Here is an 18352-nt window from a genome sequence, read left to right as displayed (position 1 = left end):
GTTCCTCTCCTGAGTCTCTTGGGAAACCACTGACATTTCTTGCCTGTAGAGTCAACCCTTACATATGTACACTTATTCCAGAGAGAAAATCTTTTGTATTGCACATCTGAAAACTTTAAAATACAAGCTTGTAAACTGGACTAAAGATTATACCTAATATCAAAATATGATGCCAAATAATAGATATTTCATTAGTTTCAGAGCATGAAATAGTTGCTAATAAAAATGGAGGGAAAAAAAATCCAATTATTTTTTGTTTATCTTAATTATGGAAGTATTTTTGTTCTGTATCCTTAAAAGATGCAAACTGTTATAAAGCTGTAGTTAAAAGTATAAAGAGGATGGTATACTAGCCCTCCAAAAATGTGTTCTTGACTGCAAACAAGATTTTTGAAATAGCTGTACTTGGGTTTTAGGTGAATTTTCTCATCTGAATAACAGGATATGACAATATTACTTGAAAAAATAGATCACTATGCTTTTAAGAAAGCCATGGAATAAGAATTAACCAAACCTATATTTTCTTATTCAACTGAAGTTTAATGTTGTAATAATGATATTCATTTGTTTGACTTTCTTTTAATACATTATGGAAAGAAACATGCTTGGGAAAGAGCGCTTCCATTTTTAGTTACTTTCATAGAATCATTAAGGTTGGATGGCCTCCAGGGTCATCTGATCCAACCATCTCCTACCATCAATATTACCTATTAAACCATGTCCCTAATTATCACATCCAATCTTTCCTCAAATAGCCCCAGGGACAGTGACTCCACCACCTCCCTGGGCAACCCGTCCCAATTCCTGACTGCTCTTTCTGAGAAGAAATGTTTCCTCATTTCCAACCTAAATCTCCCCTGGTGCAACTTGAGGCCATTCCCTCTAGTCCCATCACCAGTTACCTGCAAGAAGAGGCTGACCCCCAGCTCCCACAACTTCTTTTCAGGTTGTTGCAGAGAGCGATAAGGTCTCCCCTGAGCCTTCTCTTCTCCAGACTACACAACCCCAGTTCCCACAGCTGCTCCTCACAGGACTTGTGTTCCAAGCCCTTCACCAGCTTTGTAGCCTGTCTCTGGACATGTTCCAGGACCTCAATGTCCTTCTTGTAGTGTGGGGCCTAAAAGTGAACACAGTACTCGAGGTGCGGCCTCACCCCACCTTGGTCCTGCTGGCTACACTATTCCTGATACAAGCCAGGATGTTTGTGGTCTTCTTGACCACCTGGGCACACTGCCAGATCACGTTCAGGTGAGTACATTGACCAACACCCCCAGATCCTTTTCCTCTGCACAGCTTTCCAGCCACTCTTCCCCACACCATTGCATGGGGTTTCTACACTTTAATCTTATTGACCAGATTCCAAATGGCCTCCCTAGTTACACTACTGCAGCAGTTGGTCACTGCATCAGAAAGCTCTGATACTGCCACAATATATATATATTTATATATATAATCATATTCAGAGAGGAACAAGAAAAAAAAATGCTATTCAAAACATCAGTTAATTGGATTCTACCTTGCCAATGCCACCTCCATTCATCTAATCCTTTGTTTACTGTTCTCTGTGTTTGTATTTTGAGAACAGATAAATATGGCCTTAAAACAGATACATGCATGTCTGCAGTTTAAGGGACAGTGGTTCTGTAGAACTCTTATTGCTGAGCTTTTCTGAAATTAAGTACCATTTCAAAAGTACAGGGCTTATTAACATTGCTCCATCACACACTTTTGGGCTTTGCCATGTAGCCATCAAGCAGCATGAAGTCACACTTGCCCCAGTTTCCAATGGCAGAAGGTAGCTCTCATCAACAACATCAGATCAAACAAACACAGTGGGACTGAACCATAATGTCCATGCATAAAAGGAAGGCAGTATTTATGCAGCATCTATTTAAAGAAAAATGTAGGAGGTATATGAGTTTAGCTAATAGCATTTACAGATTTAATGTAATGGTATCTGGTTTTTGTATTGACCAGTATCACTGCCTTTATGCTCACATATTACTCTTTACTTTCAAAATAATCAATTTCACAAGTCAGAATTTAAGTCATCTGGAAAGATCAAATAAACTGTCAGCTAGTCAAGATTAAGGTAAATCAAATCTCAGCTCTTCTGGGAATCGTGGTTTTCATTTAAAGTGGGTAGAATACCCACTATCAACAACCACAAGAATTGTTGAATTTGTATGCAGAATATCTAATACAGCTTCTCATTACTGCAGGTAAATTTTGAATTTTGCTGTCTACAATGTACTGTATGTGGAAAAAAAAAAAAAAAAAAAAAAAAGTGATCACATACTAATATAACATATTAGAATAGTTATTTTTGTCCTTTCATTTTTCTGCAGTTTTTAATGGTTTAGTCATTTTGAATTTGATGAAGAAATTGGAACTACAGAAATGTATCTCATGTTTTGTGTGTCTCTCTCCAGGACTCTGAGGTGGAATGCTCTCAAAGGTGCTTCTAAGGTATATATAATTTTGATGTGGAAAAATTAGCAGGGTGTATACTGATTCTTCTTCTTTGAGGTTCCCTATCTACCACAATTTTATCATCCCAAAGAATATGAATACACTTAAGCACAGATAAATGCTTTCCTCTGGAGAGATGTGAGATGGCCTTAATTGAATAGTGCTGAACAAACAGAGTGACATTTTACCCTTTGCTATGCTTTAAGTCTTTTTTTTTTTTTTTTTTTTTCCAAGCCTTCATAGCATTTTTCACTCTGTTCCTACAACACTATCAAAAAGACTGAACCAACTTTATCATGTCTGTATCCCTTCCTCTTCATCTTTTTGAAGTAAAGAACCAGTGAGACCCATTTTCCCTATCTTCAGATCTGTCTTTGTCTCTTGAAGTGAATAAAAATTGAGTGAACTTGTGAAAATGTTGCTAATGCTTTGCCAATTTCATCCCCCACTTCCTCCAGCACTCCTGGGTATATGTAATCTGGCCAAGAAGGCTTGTCAATTTTAAAAGATTATAACCTTTTAACAGCCATTTTCTGCTGTATTTTACATGCTTCCTAATTTCTCATCTGCCTTCCCTGGATGCTTGATTTGGATAAAATTTAATCTCTTTCATATATAAAGGCAGTTGTAAGGTAGGATTTCATCCGTCTGTTTTCTCTTCTAAGTCCTTACTGTCTTTCATGTGCTCTCAGAATTTCTCAAAAGCAAGTATGTGGTTGATAAAAGATACTTAACTCTATCTGCTCCAACCAAAAATTCACATGGCATAAGCCACTCATAAGTTTGTTATTAACATCAACCACTCTTTTATATTGATGTGTTGTAAGATTAAAAATAGAGTTGGTACTGATGAGACTTCGAGATTTGTCAATATAATTACAGTTTATTTTTTTAAATGCTTTAAAAAACATCGCTTTTTAAAAAATGAATACATTTTAGAAACTTTTTTTCCTTTCCTTTTTTTTCCTTCATTTCACAGGCAGTCTGTTATCCATTGAGGGAAAAAAAAAAAAAAAAAAAAAAAAGGATGAGGAATGCATTTTAAAAGGTGGGAGAGACCTTCATATTATATCATCTTATGCCTGCATGATTTTTTTAATTTTATTTATTTATTTATTTATTGTAAGGTTTGGAATCTCTTAAGACATTGAATTAATAAATATACTTATTCAGATCAGAAAAATGATATGAGCACAAAAGCCAAAAAGACAAGCTTTTGGATCCAATTAGAACTTTTAGATCCAAATAGAACTTTTTATTTTATTTCAATTTTCAGTGAAAATATTTTACATCACCATGACACCGGAATATTCAAGTAGCAAGTAGCCCAATCTGAAATAACTTAGAGTGCGTTAAGCAGGAATTTTCTTAAAATATAGGGGAGGACAGATCTAGCTCCAGTTTTCCTAGGAGATCATCAGGTAATTTGACCATCAGGTAATTTCAGCTTTTTCAGCTTATTCTGTAATTGCTTTCAAGATCTAAAAAGTTTTGAAATAAACTTAAACTAATATAAATATTCTTTTGCATTCTCTTATGAAGGTAATACAGAGTATTCCAAGGACAATCATTCAGTTCTTAGGTTTGTCCCATTAAAGGTCTCTGGAGCTTCAAGATCTAATACACCAGAAAATAAAGTGTACCCCAAATAGCACCCCACAAAAAAAAAAAAAAAAAAAAAAAAAAAAAAAAGATCTCCATTAAGCTAGCATTTCACTGTTTAATCTGATAGATAAAGTAGAGTGAAGGGATGTGACTGTTCTGTCACTTCCACACTTATACCATATACCCATCATGGAAATATAACATGAAACTTCAAGCAGGACTTAGTAACATATCTTGATACTTCTTTTGTGTTTCATACTCCTACACTGGAAGTCATCTCACTGTCATTTTCTCCTTTTCCTTTCCTACTACATGGGAGGTTATTGTTATTTTATTTTTATTTTTTTACATAACCTTACATTACTGAGCTTTGTTGGCTGGCTATTTTCCTTGTTGAAATGAAGAAATACAGATCAAAACAGCAATTCCTGTACTCACAAACAGACATCCAATTGTTATTCTTCTATCTCGCAGCACTCCAAATCTTCACAGAGAAAGTATATCCTCTCTCCCAGCATGTTTTGCTAAAACATATTAATGGTTTGTCTCCTCCTGCCAGTCCATGTTTTTCACTTTAGTTTTTTTCGCAGTTTCTTCTGTTACAGAACTTTTGAACATGCTCACAGGTCTGAGTTGGGTGGAAAACTAGTTCCACTACTTGTAGGGTGCTCCTGCAGCACCCTGATTTTCGATATTTTTTCCATATTTCTGTGCTTTGTCATTTTATTTTTAATCGATATACTGTATTGATTCTTAGCGTTGAGACTTTTCCTCTTCTGAGGAGGCTCTTATTGGTATGTCAAGACAAAGATAGGTATGCCAGCAGGAGGTGATACCACTCCACACTAGTGTGAATACCTGAAATAAAAGTATCAATATCTGCATTAGCGCAGTATTCTGCCTGGGCTCATTAGACTCATTCTTATGAGAGAATGACACTGTAATAAAGTTTCCAGAGTTGTGGAGAATTTTTGCAAGCATTAAACTATGTTGTGATGATATAACCTTCATTCATCCATTTCAAATAAGTTGCAGAGTAATAGACACTTATTAGAGAAGTGGCTGTTCATCTCAGTACTCATATTCAGTACTCCTGTCTTCATTGTTCCTCCACTTTTTTTATTATTTATTTATTTATTATTTATTTATTTATTTATTATTTTCCAAAGTAGTTGCTGGGCTCTGTGGGCCATTCTAAGTTAGGATGTTTGACCCTTGCAGTCTGCTGGGTTCATGTCCACTCACAGAATATTTATTTTGCAACAGCTGCCTGGATCTGTGCTCCTATCTGTATCTTTGCAGGACAGGAGACATGATTAATGGGCACCTGGTGAGTAACAGACACTTGGGGGAGGAGGGCAAGAGGGAAGAGAGAGAAAGAGAATGAAACAAGCTCATAATAAAACAGAAGGGCCAAGGGCACACCTGTCCTGTTAGTAGTGGTCAAATAACAACTCTGACTAGGCTATGTATCACAGTTGCTGTGCATTCATAACTAGTGAGTGATATAACACTGGAGCCAATGGCTTCATTTAGAAAGAAAAAGAACTGTTTTTCTTCTAAACAGTATCTATAAAACACCTTCTAAAACAGACAATTAACAGGAAATGTCAAGGTATTAGTAAATCACTTGTTTGGCCTGTAGCATTATCTTTGCAAAGATAAAGTATAACTGTGTCTCATTGTCTCTTGGCTTGACCACTGGTTCATTAGTGCTCCACTACTTCCAATAAAAAGAACATTGAAAGACATTAGCCCTGAAATTAAAACATATAAAGTTAGCAAAATGCTGCAGAGGAAACAATGTACAGTAGGTCAAACTGCCAGTCTCTGAGCATCCCAGAGAAGAATTGCATTCAGAACAAATCACTCCTCTTGAAGAGATGTACATTTACCTCCTGCAGCCAGAGCCTTTTCTTATTTATAAGAAATATGGACATATCAGTCTGTCTGGTGAAAATGAAATAGTCAGCTGTTCAAATCATTATTTTGTTAAATGTACATTAAAAAGTGTGCTTTACTAGATGGATATTATGATTGGATGGGCTCTGTAATTTATTGTCCTTGAGCACACATTCATATAATTCAGTAGGATGTATAGCTAATAGGCTTAAAAAAAAAAAAAAAAAAAAAAAAGCTACATTAAAATAATATGGTTCAGCTCACTTGGTGCACAGATAACTTACTTTAAACTCTAGATATGCTATCTTAAGTCCCGCACAGGCAACTTTAATTTTGTCCTGTGCATGCTTGTCCTGTCTCCTGAATGAAGCACAGGTCCTGTTAAAACAAAATCTACAATGACATTTGATGAAGCACATTTCTTACAAGAACAGTAACCATCAAATGGCCTGATGCCTTTCCTACCTATAGCCTTTCCTACCTAACATCCCTGAAAAACAGCAAAAATAATGGTCTCTGTTCCACATAAAGACCAGAGACTTATTCTGCTGGTGTCAAAAGGAAGTTAGCTCACTCTTGCCATGCAGACCCTAACAGAAAGCACACATTATTTAGATGGCAGAACTTTCTTTTGAGCAGGCTGGTTGAGCTAATTATGAATTTTGATTAGTATAACTACTGATCAACTTTTTCTATGTAGAAAGCAATTGTTTTTTGAAAATAAATTTCCGTCCACTAGGCTAGAGAAAAGAAGAACAAAACCAGTGTTTCCTATTTTCAGGATGAGATAGATCAACATTCTGGGAATCTACATTATTCATATACTACATACAAACTACATCTGAGAACATGACAGATTATTTTGCACAAAACATTATAAATTGTTGTCATGTGAGAGGTTGAAGGTTGGATTACCTGTCCAACCTTTCTTAGGAATGCAATTTTAATAAGCATCTGGGAGAGCAGAGAGAAATGCAGAGAGAAGCTGGCTGGGTTGCTACATAACATTACACATCTTCTGGTCTGCTTGTGCATTAGCATCAACTCTCAAAGAAGGTGTTTGTTTGATCTGCCAGCTGGAAGTAAAATGAAATAGATGCCAGCAAGAATTTATCAAGAAGTTTAAAACTGGGAGAGGTAAGAACAAACTTAAACAAAAACAAAGGAAAAAAAAAATGTCAGAACTTGATAGCTTCATATCTGAACTTCAGTATGTACATTCCTGCAGTATCTTCTGTCAGCAATGAGATCCAAATACTTCATACAACAATACATTGAAGAATAGCCATTGCCCAGAAAATTTCAGATGCAGGAAACAAGACATCAGTCATGAAATTATTGGAGAATCTCTTATGTAGGCAGAATGAAGTTATTCATGCTGGAATTCTGCCAAACCAGCTAGAATTATATCCCTCCACCTCTGTAATAAACTCATGTAATACTGTACTCACTCAGGGTTGTAGTGTTAATTTTAATGTGAAGGACAACTTCTACAATAAAGTGTACCCTCACATCTGAGAAAGGGACCACTAATCCACTTCAGGCTGGCAGGGACAAGGGCCACTAAACTTGTGTAAACATTATTTTCTGTATACCCTGTGTTTTCCTGGATGGAATTCAAAGAATTGTTCAAGTCCAACCTTTCTTAAATCATTAGAATTCATGAAATAAAGTGTAAGGTATTTAATTTACCAAGGAGTAACTAAGGACATCCTCAGTATGTGTCCGTGTGGATGATGCATGGCTTAGAGAGTCACATCCCTCTCCTGTTAAATATATGCTATGCTATCTCCTGTTAAATAACATGCTATGTGATAATTTGAGGCTATTTTGCCTTGCATTTGGAAGTTATGTAAGAAAATAGTGCCTGGGAATTTTAGCGTGTGAGATTTGGCTTGGAATCAATGAACTCAGTGAAGACATGCTGAATAATGAGCGGAGGATGTGGGCTGAAACAGTGGCTCTCCTGAAGTCACTGGCAAATAGTCTACTTATTTTAATGAGGCAAGAATTTCATCACTGCATTGCACAATAAATCTAATAATATGTATTACAATTTTCCCATGTGAAAATGCAATTACTACATTGTTTATCATCTCATGCTTATAGCTAAATTCTTACAATATCATCCAAACTACACAATTTATCTTGCTATTATATTGTTTAAATGGAATATTTGAGATATGAAAGTGAAAGAAAAGAGAGAGATTATTTTATTTTATTTTTTTCATTTTAAGGGCTACATTTTCTTTTGGTGTACTTTATTATTGGATCATATTTCATTATTATTCCTATTGCTACTGTGATCAATAAACATATGATTATTTTATTGAGTATTCTTATTAGGATTTCTTAATTTCAGTAATGCTTTGACTGTTCCTGGATGCCTTTATTCATTTCATCTTATTCTTATAATAGTTATTAAAGATTAGAAAGAATAATAAAAATTCTTTTTAAGAAAAAAAAAAAAAAGCAAATGATACTGGCTTTCACACAGGCTTGAAGCACATGCACATGTAGTCTTAATAGTTAAGCAATGGCTGGAATAAATCTTATGTAGTAATACATACAGGTTTACAAATATGTTTGATAGAAAAACTGAAGACACCTCTTCACCTAAACTCACATACTCATTGTTCACTGCATTGAAAAGGGAATGAGTGTGAAACGTATTTCACTATAAGCTTTTTTACAGCACACTCATACATCAGCTGAAATCCAGAACAAAATATCAACTGACTTCACCATGAAAGTGACCCCATGGGCCTCAAAGGAGGTTTTGCAGTTCCAAAGAATGCTTGGTAGTTCTTGGTATTGAAATGAACATTTCAATTGATACATCCAAAAATTGATACATCCAAATTTAGGATGTATCATTTTATGTTAATGTAGTAGCTCATAAAACGGTTCGTTCATCAAAAAAAGGACAAAGATTAAATCTTTGAATAAAGCATATTGACTGTGTGTTCATGAAATTAAAATAGAAAATAAAAACAGAATTTAATGGAGCCAGAACAAACTACAGTTTATTTAAGATTATTCATATTACAGAAGTTATACATGCTTTTGAAAACAGAATAAATTAAAATTTTAATAAAGATTTAACTGGACTTTTACAGGTAGGTTTTGAATCACAGAATAATGAAACAATATTTTTTCAAAAACATCTCTATGCATCTAAACAATGCTCCTCACTGTAATTCCTCTTTATACCTCACTGTAATTCCTTTTTAAGTGAAACAACAACAACAAAAACTTTCATCAACTTTCAATCTAAGTCAAATATTCAGGATAAAATAGTGTTTCAGCTAAATTCTACTGATTCACATGATGAAAACTGCCATTGAAAACTGCCATGCTGTTTCATTTTTCTTTTCTGTTATCTTCGGACTCTTAAAAAGGCCACACATGTATTTAAAATCAATAGTCCTTAAGAGTCATGACATATTAATATCACCAGAAAATAAAATAAAATAAAATAAAATAAAATAAAATAAAATAAAATAAAATAAAATAAAATAAAATAAAATAAAATAAAATAAAATAATTTTTTTTTTCAACTATCTAAATGAAAAAAAGAGACAAGACTGATGAATGCACATATTCATTTTTGCTATATGGTCTGGTATCAGATTGTAAGCAATAAGCTAATGCTGAATGAACTAACAGACTGCTTAAACATGGGTTATCTTTGAATGGAAGGAACATATCTTTTGATTTGTAGATAAAGTGTTTCACCGTATTTGTTAAGATCAGAAGACTTCTTTCAGCTAAGTATGTTTCATAATTGAGACAGACAGAGACAGACGAACTCTAGAAAAAAAAATAAATCACAAACTTTAGTTTTGAATGGTGGAGTCAAAAGAAAAATATTTAAATCATTGTGGAAAGTAACAGTAACGGTTTTAGGATTAGGTTTTTTTTTGTTTGTTTTTTGTTTTTTTTATAAATTGCATACCACAGGCCACGTTTCAGTGGATCACAATCATGATGTTAATACATGTAGGTAAGGTGACATTTCTCCCATTTCTCCTTCGAGAATCAACTGAAGTCATAAAGAATAGTGCTGATGATAACCACTCATACAGTAATTTGAAATTACTTAATTAATTCACTTTTTGGTAAAATGTGTGAAAAGTTGCAATAAAAGTATATTTAATGGAAAATAATATATTTGCTCTGAGAGTATTTTTAAATGCTGATTTAATTCGCTGCTAAATGAGTTAGAATCAACAGTAAAGAAAAAATCCAGACAGATGTTCATCATACTGTTCAATACAAGTGGGCAATCATTCTGGCACTGGAAGACTCAGATTCATTCACTCTGACTAAAATAATATAGATTCATGTTTCCTTCACCATAACAGGAAAACTCTTCCTTGTCCTTCCAATGGCAGCTGTTCCATGCTGTACAAAATATTTAAATTTTAATTAAATGAGAGAGTAAATAACTCATTATAAACCTTTGGAGAAGGAAATGTATCTTTAAGTGTCACTTTACTGATGTAATCAGTAAATTTTGAATTATTTTTATTTATTTATTTATTTATTTATTTTAGGCCTCCTCTTCCTTCTGTTGGAGCTTTCTTGAAAAAATGGGGTGTTAATTGTGTATTGGGTTATGTAAAAGGTTTATGTTGGGTTATGTAAAAGGCTTAATTGTTCACACAAGATGAACAACATCAAATAGAAATACTCAGAGAAATATTTTATGTGGTCCTTAATAATTTATGTGGTCCCTCTCTTAATAATTTGGGCCTTTATATATATATATATATATATATATATATATATATATATATATATAGGATATTTTTACAGTTGTATACGTGTATGCCTCTTTCAGGAGGAAGAACTGAGCATTAAACTTCCCCTTAACAAGTTCCTTACCTGGTAGGCTCTTTCATAAAATTGCTGTCTTCCTTTGTTAATATTTCTCCAAATCAACATTTATTCATTTATTTATTGTGCCTTTCTTCATATCTTTTGAAAGGTAATGATTCAACTGGTGTTTAAGAAGATTTTTTTTTCTTTTCTCTACTTACAGATTTGATCTTCTAAAAAAGTCTTGACAAAAATTCATCCTGAACTCACTACATATAGAAGGAGATATATGAGAAAGTATAAAAAATAAAATGTTTTTCCATATATATTTAGGAGTATGTTAAAGGCAAGCATACATACAGGTAAATGGATTCACTTATTCACTCAATACAATCAATTTGTGTATATTTTATAAATACATATGTCTCAATAATAATTCAATAGAGAAGGCAAAAATTAAATGTTACATTCTTTTAATGTATGTGGATATTTTTCATCAATTTTCTTAACAAAAATCAAATATACATTTTCATAATCATTTTTTCCAGTATTTTAACTAGTGCATAAATGGCCCTTCTGCTGCATTCTTTTTTAAAGTGCATTAAGAAAGCATTGTGGTCTCACAGTTTCCTCTGCCTCCTTTTTTGTCTCCTGTTGGTTATAGCCTGAAGTTCTGGACAGGAAAACAGATAGCATCTGTCCAAGGGTGTGAGATTACATGAAATCTTAATCTTCTAAAAAAGAAAATACAGAAAATATACTTTGCCAAACTTTCACATTTTCCATCCAAGCAATGTATATATATATATATATATATATATATATATATATTTTTTTTTCCTAATCACATGCTGTGTCACAACTCCAAAAAATAGATTCAGTGTATGAGTAACAGAGAGCTCTTCTACATGCAAGTGTTGCAATAAAATAAAATAAAATAAAATAAAATAAAATAAAATAAAATAAAATAAAATAATGTAAGAGGATATGCCACAAACAGATGTCCTTTTCATTTTGGGAAGCATTTAGATATTGAAAGCTGAAGCAATTCCAGATTTCCTTTCTGCTGGAAGTCCATTCAGAAAGCTAGAAAGAAAAACTATGAAGTAATCCAATCCAATTTTCAACAAGAACCAGAGATTCCAACTGTTCTGGCTTTATGCCAGGTTATTATGTGAATGACTCCCTGTTAAATCTTGTTACGTAGTGGGTGCTCCAAGAGGAATTTGTCAGCTGTAAATCACCCTCATTCCACAGAAGTAACTATTTTGACACAAAGTATGGGGAATTAAGTAGGCAAAAAGAGAACGGGTAGAAATGAATTATTGATTTCATGCAAATGATTTTACTCACCTGCAAACCAAAATGACGCTTATTTTCCAGTCTTTCTGACTACTATTATATAGATGTACAGCTATGGCATAATGTTATTTCTTAGCCATAATGAGCTCAGTGTTGCGTTTCCTCCCATGGTATAAGCTAGTAAACTCTGCATAAGAACTTAAACAAAACAGCTTTTCACACCTAAGACTGACAAAGTTGATAATATAATGTTTTCTGTGTTGATACTACAAAGTACTACAAAGCTTGCACTCAATTTACAATAAAAATAAGTCTCCTGTTGACACCAGTCTTCATGATTCATACATGTATGTATGTAATCACGGATGTGAGACAGTGTCCTTCAGGGAGTAACTATCCCATCTCTAAAAGACATCTGAGTAAAGTGGGATCACACTTTAGAAATGTGATATTCTGGTTCCAGTTGAGAAGGTGCTTTTTCCAGCTTCTCCAGAAAGAGTCATAACCTAAATACTTATCAAAATTTCTATTGAAACTCGGTATACAAGAATCAATAGCAGAATACTGCTTTATATTTTAGATTATTTTTGTTTTTATTTGGAAAGAGAATATACGTGAGATCTTCAGTGAATATAGCTTTGATACCTACCTCACATATAGTCACTTGTATCTGATCATTTTGTTCTGTGAACTGAGTCATACCTGTGATGTTAAGAAAATAATTTCTCTTTTAATATGTGCAGGTTATTAGGAGATATTCTGTAACAGATTCAAACTATTGCTGATCTTCTTTTGGAAAAATGAGTTTAGGATACTTGCTAGAGGACTAGGCTGCAGCAAATTTGGTTTCCTTCAAGATCTGACCTTTGCAATGGACTGCAAAGTGCCTTGTCACCATGATAAAGCATTAGTGTTGTCTTGGTCTCTCCTGCTCTGAAACACTGGAGTATCTGAGCTGAAGCAGCCTCCCAGGGCAGGATGTTGGCAGGTCTCTCTCTCTTGGGTTGCCCTTCCACTGAACTGGGTACGGCAGGTGGGTATCTGCCTCACACACCTTTTCCTTTCTCTTACCTCCCACTGGCAAACATAGCAAAGCATATAGAGAAGTAATGTCCTACTATGTACAAAATAAAACAAGTGTATGGAACAATGAAGGTCGTAGGGAAATGGATCCAGATGTACGAAATCTATTCTTCCTGCACACCTTCATAGGAAGGAAAAGTTTGCAGCTTCTAGAGATCAAAGGATATACATGTATATTCAGCACAAATAAAATTTTACATGGTATAGCTTTACCTGACAGCACTGTTATGTCTGTACCAAGTGATGAACAATCTCCCCAGCATCTCCCAGTCCTTCACAGTGCTGCATTCTGCTGCTTCCATAGCAACCAGCAGTGCTCAGGATGAGGCCAAAGTGCTGCAGGAGTCATCAGTGCTCAGAAAGCTGGATACAAAGTGATAAAACCAGGCCTCCTCACTCCCAGCCATTTGACTGTGGAAGGGTAGAAGAACAAAAGTCCTTACATAGTAACCATGGAGTTATTTAGTTTCTAGTAAATCACTAAACCATTGGGAGAAGGGTGGGAGAGGGGGGCAGGGGAGAACCAAACCTGCTATTGAGAGGCATTTGTTGTTGCTGTGAGCATGACAGGGAGGTCTGGATTGGATTTTTATTTTGGAAATCCATGACCTTTCCCAGAGGGTTACTTAAATATTTGAATCCACAGTGATCTTAAATATGCACTGATGTATATTCTTATCAGAAATTACTGTAGAAATTATGCTTATGCTGCACTCAGTAAAGCATATGTTTACAGTTCATTTCATTTTCATATTGAAAATGTATAAGCATATCAATTTCACCTTGAAAAACACTTACAGTTGGGAAAATAACATAGTTTATTTAGATTTTTGTATGTGAGAATATTTCTGTACATCTTTCAACTTTATGGAAGCATATGACCCAAAAAAAGCCAAACTGCCAAAAAAAGAATGGGAAGCAGTGTTTCTATAAATCTTTTTCTATAAATCTTTTATTTCTTTTGATTCTCAGAAATTCTGTCCCTTCCCCCATTTACACAGACTTTGATATTAAGAACATCTGGCTACTTTAATGCCTTAAATGTTCTTAAAAGTACTAGTTCTCCTTAATCAGCCTTAAAGCATTATCTGTGTAACATGTACTTACCTTATTTATTCGGCCAAATGTATACTTTCAAGAGAGAGCAGCTAGTGTGCAAAGCCAACTTAATACAGTCCTCAACTTCTCCTCCTATTTTTCCTGGAAGTTTAACTCTGAGGTTTTAGCGATCCTAGATAAAACATCTTCCAAAACTCTACCAAAACTTTTGTCATGGCACAGCTTAAGAGGAAGACGTTAGGTGGAAGCAGAAAATTACTCTCTAGAGCTGGCTTGAAAAAGGAAGTAAGAACATCTTAACTTTTAATATTATGATATTACTGCCACAAAAACTAGAAAACACAGTGTCTTTGGAAATGTGAAGTTTGATATTTATGCTATAATTGCAGAAGGTATTTTAAGGTACAAAGAGGTTATAGTTTATCATTTTTATCTTTTAGAGGTTATAGCTTATCCTTTTTATTATTTCACAGCTAAGCATGGCACCCCAATAAATCTGTTACAAATATTGAATGAATTTGTTTTGCTTTGTTTTAAAGCTTTTTTTAAAAATAAAAAATAAAAAATGTGTAAAACAGATTTTCTGTTGACTGACCTGTCATAACAGGCTTATTCAGCAGAATAATCCAGATCTAATTTTAGCTACACATTTCAGCCTTTACTGAACTTTGAGGCTGTGCATTAGTCATGCTTCAGACAGGTGACACATTCAATGGCTGAGCTGAACTGTGCCAATTGGTAGATATTAGGTTTCACTAAGACAGACTCATGCTTTACCACTGCTGCATTAGATATGAGTTTCTGTTAAATGACTGCCCTAGTTTCAGCTGGGATAGAGTTAATTTTCTTCCTTGTAGCTGGTATGGTGCTGTGTTTTGGATTTAGGATGAGAATAATGCTGATAACATACTGATGTTGCAGAGCAGTGCTCACACAGAGCCAAGGACTTTTCAGCTTCCCACATTGCCCTGCCAGTAAGGAGGCTGGGGGTGCATCAGGAACTGGGTGGGGATACAGCCAGGACAGCTGACCCCAACTGGACACAGGGATGTCCCATGCTATGGGATATCAGGCTGAACAATAAAACTGTGGTGGTTGGCCAGGGTGGGGGCAGCAGGGGCAGCAGTACGATGGGCACTGGACAGTGGGTGGTAAGCAATTACACTGTGCAAGAGTTTATTATTATTATTATTATTATTATTATTATTATTATTATTATTATTATTATTACTAGTACTCTTATCCCTTCCTTTTCTATCCTATTAAATATTCTTTATCTTAACCCATGAGATTTTACCTTTTTTTTTTCTGATTCTGTCCCCCATCCCTCCGGGGAAAGGGTGTGTGAGCAAATGACTGTGTGGTGCTTAGCTACCTGCTGGGTTAAACCACAACAATGACACAGGAAAATTAAAATTTATTTTAAAAAATACCTATGTGGCCTCTTCACTATGGTATTATCACTACAGTAGCACTCCTTGCACTCACTGAAACCCAACTTTCCCATCTTCCCTCAATGGAATTTGAAAAAAAAAAAAATCATATGAGTACATACAAAAAAAAAAAAATCATGACAGCACATTGCTGTCAATGAGCATTAAAAAAAAAAAAAAAAAAGTGAAAAATTATAGAAATGAGAAAGAGCCAATCTCAATAGACTTTTTCATCTGGTAGAAATTGGGCCAGAATAAAAAAGTGAAGGAGAAAATAGGTGTAAAGATCAATCTGCTAACAAAGCATATATTTGGAAGTATTTGGGGATGTGCATACATAGCTTTCTGTGTCTGTGCTCCCTTGTGGTCTGTGTGTAGAAGTCACAGATGGTGTATCACTACATGCTCTGAGATACTTTGGAAAAAGAGTAAGAAATCTACTACATCACATCCAAAAAAGTCCATGTAGTTCTCTGGCTTTGCTGTGATTGTCTAGCTCTTGCCCACTGAAAACTCATTAAAGCTGTAGGCCTGTGTAGTGTTTAGGAAACAGGAAAAAAGAAATGGGGGAAAAAATGAAATAAAGAGTTAGAGGTTTATAGTTTTGCATTTTATTTTTCTTTTCATTCACATGCATAACATCTACAAACTGCATTTTTACAGCCAGGCACACACTCATGAAAAAATATGTAAAATGTGTTTATGATCAAAATATAGAAAATATTATGAATGTGGATAACCTCTTTTAATCCAATAACATTAGAAGAACCATAATCACCTTTAGTGTTCAATTAACAGCACACTCACCACATAGGTCTAGTTTATGATAATTGTCACTCTTTCAAACTGTGCCCAGGAACAGTTCAGTGTCCAGCAGAGGTGGAGACAGTGAGCTATTTTCAGGGAAGAGAGTTTCACTAGATGGAAATAAGCCATGCACTTGTCCTTCAGGATTAGGGAAAGGTCCTACTTCCATTAGTACACAGCATGTCTCTCTCACTCTGGCGTTGACTGCAAGAGTCACTGTCTTGAACCTAAAAGGCACTCAGATATGAGTCAAATTGTCAAATTGCACAATTATCACAGTCTAAATCAACATCTGCAGATAAAAATATTTAATTTAACTGTGTTTTTCATTTTAGGTTTTCTAAAATATTTAGTCACTTAACAGAAATTCAAAATAAATTAATGAGACACTGAACATGCTATAGAGTCAGTGTTCTCACTATTTTAGGCTTATTTCAGCAACTTCTTTGGAATGACCTTAATTCTACAGACTACCAAAGACCCATAGGGAAACTAAGAAGACCCTCAGTTTCCCTATTTTTTTTTTTTTACAGGAAATTTGTTTAAATAGTTTAGTGCACTGCAGAATTAAATATCACCATGAATATGCTAATTATAAGGCATACTGAGAAGTTTTCTCCTATACTTTAACAGTAGGTTGTATTATCTATCTGCAGAATATTTACCCTTCTTACAAAAGAACTTTGGAAAGCTTGATTAATATCAAAGATTTTCCCCCTTCTGATCTGAATTGCTCTGCAGGTGACATAAACATGTACCAACCAAATTGCTCAATGCAATAATAGAACCAGTAAAATGTCATCGAACATGTAAAACATTATGGGCAGATCTAAGTTGCCATGTAAGGCAATTTAAATATACAGAAGTGTACTTCCAAAAACACAGCACAACATTAGCCCTGCAACTTATAGAACATTCAACTTTATCAGCTGCAATTTTGTAAGCAATTCATAAACTTCAATGGTTTTTGGAAAGCTCCTTCACACGTATGTAAAAAATACTCTCAATGTCAGTAATAAATGACAGGCAAGGAATTTTGGCAGCAAATGTTTCAGCTGTCTTCATGAAATGGATGAATATTTCCCTCCTTACATTAATTCATGTTACACCACATACACAGGAGAATGATAATAGGGTTCTTCCCTTGTGCTTGTCATGTATAAAATATTGTACCATTTCATAACATTAAAAGGGTGAATGAGGCCAGACATTGCTTAAAAAGAAAAAGGAAACCTGAAGTTTGAAAGGTAACATCTTCAGTGTGAAATGTAGTATTCATGAAGACTGTCAAATACCAATCTTGTCTCGAGTTCTGGCTCCTGCTAATTCTTACTGACAGCTGTTCTTATGCCTACCTTGAGACATTTGGTTTTAAATGTCAGACTAGTTGGATCTTACTTGTTCTCTAAACACTCACCAACAAGATGAATATGTTCGATTAAAAAAAAAAAAAAAAAAAAGGAGGGGGGGAAGAGGGAAAAGAAATCATGTAAATTTGAAATGTGAAATGTTCTGTAAGGAGATTTCCTTTCAGAGAAAAAAAATATCCAAAGTAATTTATTTTTTTCTGTACCTCCTGAGATTGCAAAATAAAGAGGGTTTGATGTATACATTATCTACTACATGCGGATGGATAATAGTCTGCTAATGGACTTGTTTTTACAGTGCTTGCACTGGCATACTCAATTACAAGGGTTTTTGAGAGGAGATGTGGGCATGAAAAGATTGATCTCAGCCCTTCCATTCTCTGTGTGCCTCTGAAAAATCTGCTGCCTCCTTCATGCTTGAATGCTCAGTAGCCAATTCAAAATCCAGCAACTGATCCAAAGCCCATGAAAATCAGCAAGCATCTTCCTATTATCTAG

Source organism: Netta rufina, assembly GCF_964035555.1.
Source record: "Netta rufina genome assembly, chromosome: 2".
In the NCBI taxonomy this organism is placed as follows: domain Eukaryota; kingdom Metazoa; phylum Chordata; class Aves; order Anseriformes; family Anatidae; genus Netta; species Netta rufina.
Note: the sequence above shows the minus strand (reverse complement) of the source record.